This window comes from Furipterus horrens, unplaced genomic scaffold (genome assembly GCF_987537825.1).
Source record: "Furipterus horrens unplaced genomic scaffold, mFurHor1.1.pri manual_scaffold_7, whole genome shotgun sequence".
NCBI lineage: Eukaryota > Metazoa > Chordata > Mammalia > Chiroptera > Furipteridae > Furipterus > Furipterus horrens.
This window is the reverse complement of record NW_028327177.1, coordinates 66,901,261-66,906,985: the sequence shown is the minus strand read 5'-3', so window position 1 is coordinate 66,906,985 and position 5,725 is coordinate 66,901,261. Positions and strand designations below refer to the sequence as shown.

The following is a 5,725-nucleotide window of genomic DNA, read 5'->3' as shown; positions in this document are numbered from 1 at the left end:
TTTGGTTTTTTTTTTAGATTCAGTCATTGATACTTGTGATTTTGTCATTTTAATGTTTATAATTTTGATCTTTTTATTAAGTAAATCCTTTTGACATTTCATATAATAATGGCTTGGTGACGATGAACTTCTTAAGCTTTACCTTGTCTTGGAAGCACTTCATCTGTCCCTTTATTCTAAATGATAGCTTTGCTGGATAGAGTAATCTTGGTTGTGGGTCCTTGCTTTTCATCACCTTGAATATTTCTTGCCAGTCCCTTCTTGTCTGCAAAGTTTCTTTTGAGAAATCAACTGATAATCTTATAGGCACCCCTTTGCAGTCAACTCTCTGCTTTTTTTTGCTGATTTTAAGATTCTCTCTTTATCTTGAACATTTGACATTTTAATTATGATGTGTCTTGATGTGGTCCTATTTGGGTCTAGCTTGTTTGGGACTCTCTGTGCTTCCTGGACTTGTGTGTCTATTTCCTTCACCAAATCTAGGAAATTTTTCTTATTTTCTCACATAAGCTTTTAATTTCTTGCTCTCCCTCTTCTCCTTCTGGCATCCCTATGATTCAGATGTTGGCATGTTTAAAGTTGTCCCAGAGTTTACTAAGTCTTTCTTCATTTTTTTCAATTATTGTTTCCTCATTCTGTACTGGTTGACTGTTTTTTTTTTTTCCTTTGTGTTCCAAATCACTGATCTGAACTCCAGTTTCATTCCCTTCACCATCGGTTTTGTGTGGATTTTCCTTCATTTTATTTAGCATAACCTTCACCTCTTCCCTTATGCGTTTGCCATAATTAAGCATACTTGTCAAGCCTGTGAGCTTCTTTATCACCAGTGTTTTAAACTCAGCATCTGTTAGATTGGCTATCTCCTCATTGCTTAGTTCTCCCACTGGAACCTTGATCTGTTTTCTTTTGGGCCATACTTCTCTGTCTTCTCATCCTGACAGTCTCTTGTGTTTGTTTGCCTCTGTGTCTTAGGTAGAGCTGTTGCATCTGCTATGTTGTAAGGGACGGAGACTTAGGTATTCATCAGTACAGTGTGATCTGTTTCACCACATTGTGGCACTGTATGTGGGGGAGGGGTCTGAGAGTCAACAATGCCACTTGCTCAGCACTTGCCCTTTTTCCAGGCTCTTCTCCCACTTCTGTATGGGACTGGTGCTTCTCTAGCTGTTTCCCTGGCCATCATTCCCAGAGTAGATGGGTCTGTGGACATTCTAGGACTGTGGGGGCCCTTTAAACAAGCAGACAGTACTGAGAGACTGGCAGTTTCTTCCTCCATCCCAACACTCATTGGTTTGCTCAGTCAGAAGCAATGAGGCTTTATTTTCCCTGGCGCTGGGACCATGAACCGTGCAGTCTGGTCTGGTGCTGGGAGTGCTCCCCAGGTGTCCCTCCCTAATTTTTAAAATATGTGACCATGCTTTCCACTGGCCTGCTGCTGCCACTGCTGCTGCCACCACTGCTGTCACCACCACACCCGCCACCACATCGCGTCCTCTCTGCCCTGCTCCACCCCTCCTACCTGTCTGGATGAGTATTTCCTCTTTATTTTTTTTTTGTTTGTTGGACTTCCATGCAGCTTGATTATTTTTGGAATTTCTGGTTGTCTCTAGTTTTGAGGTAATTGTATTCCTTCTTCGTTGTGGAGGGAGACATAGCATGTCTGCCTATGCCTCCATCTTGGCTGGAAGTCCTTAAGATTATATGAAAGCTGAACAGGAATTCCAAGTTGACACTGTTTGGCCCAAATTTATTTTTCCAACATGCTAGGGTAGGTGGTAACCTGACGTCTAGGGGACATGAGTAGATTCATTTCTCCCTGTCCTCCCCACTAAATATAACCATAAATTCTGGAAATAACAGAAAGGCAATCCAAGAAAAATTCTGAAGGGTAAGAAGAGGAAGGTAAACTGGTTTGGAATCCTGGAACTAGAAAAATAATACAATAAGAGGGCAAACTACATGCTTTCTCTTCCCAGCCCAGCAATGGCAGACAGGCAGGAAGGGTTGTCTCTTTCCCTGGTGGACTGATAGACCCTCTGACACTTTCATGGCAGGGGAGGATATGAAACCCCACTACCAGTAGCCTTCTAGGAAAAGTGAATTCCTTCCATATAGGGCCTGAGACTCCCTTCCTTCAACCAGAGATGATGGGCAGCTGAGCAACACTGGCAAGAGAAATCCTTCACACCCCACCTGGCCCAGGAAGCCTTCTAGTCCCTGTGGGCTGAGGCTCTTCCTCTTCACCCCAAGACACCTGTTCCCCAGCCTCATGAAGTCCCTTATTCCCCCTTGGGCAGCACCAGCAAGGACCAATAACAACCACAGTTAGCTCCTGATAAACCAAGTTGAGCAAAATAACACTGCAAGTGATCTGAAAATTGGACTGTTATTGGAACCACAGACCAAAACAATAAGCCAGGGCTTCTGTGTTAAACAACAGGGTAATGCCTACTAACTGTAAAATTTAACCAGGGCCTAGACATTCCTAGGGCACAATCAAAAGTTACTCATGCTAAGAATAAAGAGATCACAACTTGTTTGGAAGAAGACAATCAACTGATGCTAACGAGAAATCAGATACTACAATTATCTGACAAGGATTTTAAGGCACCTATCACAAAACCAATAATTACAAATTCTCTTTAAACAAACAGAAAAAAATAGAAAAATCTCAGGAAAGAAATGAAAACAATGAAAATTAACTATATAAAATGACAGACCTAAAATATACAAGAAAAGTAATAATAAACTTGGATGGTCTCAATAGTAGTGGAAGTGACAAAATTCAATCATTGCACTTAAGATCAATAAAATTTAGTCTATATGAAAAACAGAGAGAGAATAGACTAGAAAAAATTAGCAGAGCCTTGGAGACCTGTGGACAATGACAAAAAGATCCAACATGCATATCACTGAAGTCCCAGAGGGCAAGGAGGAAGAGAGTGGGACTGAAAGAGTATCTGAAAAAATAATGGCTTACACATCCCAAATTTGGCAAAAAGATTCAAGAAGCAATGTGACCCTAAAACAGACTAAACTCAAAGAAATTCTTGACAGGACTCAACATAATTATTTAAATACACTGACAAAGAAAAGAATCTTTCTAACAACAGTGGATTTCTCCTATGAAACTGTAAAGACCAGAAAGAAGTAACTAAATTTCAATATTATTTTTCTTATTAAAAAAGCAGCAAGAATTAATAACTATCACTAAATATGTAGATAAATCTCTTACCTAGAAGCAAACTAGACCAAGTTTCAGCATGAGAAGGAGCTCTGCAAATCGCTGCTGAAGTTCCACTGGAGACATCTCTTTCAGATATCTCCTGGGTCTTCTCTAAGTGAATTTCTTATTTAAGAGATGGCCTAAATATTCAGTCCTAAAAAGGCTTTCTAAATTTGAGGAAAAAATCTATCCACTTATTTCCACTATATGCAGTAACCATCACAAAGAAACTAGATTTTATTTATATAGATTAGTGAGAAGAGCAATTTCTAGCTTGGTGTTTCATGAATTTTGTAGCTGCATGCTCAATTTTTAATGTTTTATGAAAATCTGAAGCTCAGTCTTACTATGAATTGCCTCTTAAAAAAAGGACAGTCACACTGGAAATGTACACAGTATTTATTTTGTGAATATACATCAAATATAGTTTTCAGACTTTCTTATAAGATTAGAAACTGCACTGAAAGACTGAAAATACTCATAATTTAAATGGCAGAAAACTAGTAGGAAATACAGAAAGAAAAAAAAAAGACTGCTGATTATATAGCCTCTTAAAAGTTCCTGCAAATGTTTGATATTGGTATTTAATTTTATTTAAAATATTTTTGTTTGTATATACAAAAATTCTTTTGAAATGATTATTAGTCAATAAGTGTTTTAAAAACTAAAGATAATCTTTTAAATGTGTAGGGTATTCCAACTTTGCCTCTGATAGGAGATCCTCATTAAAATGTAACTCGAGATTCCAGAAGTAGCTTTTTGAGGTAATGTGGGGTGTAGTGAGGTCTTTTGTCAGCTTCAAGCATGGCGTACGGTGGCCAGGGCCAAAAAGTGCAGAAGGTGATGGTGCAGCCCATCAACCTCATCTTCAGATACTTGCAAAATAGATCTCGGATTCAGGTGTGGCTTTATGAGCAAGTGAATATGCGAATAGAGGGCTGTATCATTGGTTTTGATGAATATATGAACCTTGTATTAGATGATGCAGAAGAAATTCATTCTAAAACAAAGTCAAGAAAACAACTAGGTCGGATCATGCTAAAAGGAGATAATATTACTCTCCTCCAAAGTGTCTCCAACTAGAAGTGACTAATGAAGCAAGAAATTGTTGAGAAGCAATACAGTTTGTGTTTTTAGGTGTTCTTTGTTGTGGATGTAGTCCTTGAACATTCATTTATATCATTTTGATTGCCTTTTTGTTATTACCAAATGACAATAAATGCTGTGTGATTGTTTTTATTTAAAAAAAAAAGTAACTCAAAAATGGATTTTCTTATCATCCATGAAAAAGTAACCTTAATCTAGTTTCAGTTTCTTTATCTCAATACTCTTTTAATTGACACCTTGCCTTACCTAATGAAAAAGCACCCACTCCACAATCACAACTATTAAAATCTTATTTTGGTGTTTTCAGGACAAACTGACAGCAAGTTGAAGCTTAAATACTGATAGCTGAAAATCCTCTAATCCAAAGCCAGTAAAAGTCTTCAGTACCCTGACTGAATATATATCTATCTATTATTCTTTATACCTAACTTCAAGAGGATTTAGAAGGCAGATAACAAGATTCAAGAAGCCTTAATGCACTTTAATTCAAGCTTTAAAAGTATTAGGTACTGTGATTTTATCCCCTAAAATATATTTAAATATAGAAAAGGAGCTAAAGGTCAGTTGTTCCGACTTCTTAAAGCATACTGTTTACTGGCTTCCTAAAAAGAATTCAATTTGTCCATCATCCCTGAAAATATAAGCCCAAAGCTATAATTCAACATAACAAAATCCCAGACCAAAAAGAGTATATACTCAAAATATAGAGCATACTCACTGGGATAGAGCAGATTACAGCTCTACAACAACAGCTAAAAGCAAAGTAAACCCTCAAACAAGTCCCCAAGTTTCTGAAATACTCAGTCCTGCTTTGTTCAATAGCATAAAATTGGGATACTGGTAGTGGAATCAGAGTTCTACTGGTGATAAGAGAATTTATTACATAATACAGAACTCATCTAGATAATGCAGTATGACACATATATTGAAAACCAGGTCCTTGTGGTATATACAGAGGTGGGAAATGCTTACTCTATATTAGTAAGAAAAAACAGAACATGAAATTGGATCTTTAGCAGCATCCAGATATTTTATATTGTCCTGTGTTATGTATAATCCAAATATATGTATGTAAATACTCATATAAACCCTGATAGTAATAAAGAGTTGAGTTTTTATCAATTTCTCTTACTGACCAGCTGTTTTATTTGCACTAAGCCTACCTAATACTATTCTTGCCTCTAGGAAGATGATTTGCCTTTAGCCACTTAAGACACACAAGTTACAAGTAATGCCACCAAAATTGAGGAACAGAAGACCCCAGCCTCCATCCCCCACAAAGATAAACTATTAGGCAGCTATCTCAAAACAAAACTAGTTCTTGAAAAAGTCTGGAATCCACTTCAGAAATATCAGCTAACCACAAAAGAACATGAATAGTCACACAATCTT

The 5,725-nt window shown here is 37.3% G+C and overlaps 1 pseudogene; it reads left to right on the top strand.

Annotated features, from left to right (window-relative positions):
- The first annotated feature begins 4,001 nt into the window (after nt 1–4,001).
- On the top strand, nt 4,002–4,356 carry LOC150004597 (small nuclear ribonucleoprotein E pseudogene; annotated as a pseudogene).
- Nucleotides 4,357–5,725: the final 1,369 nt, after the last annotated feature.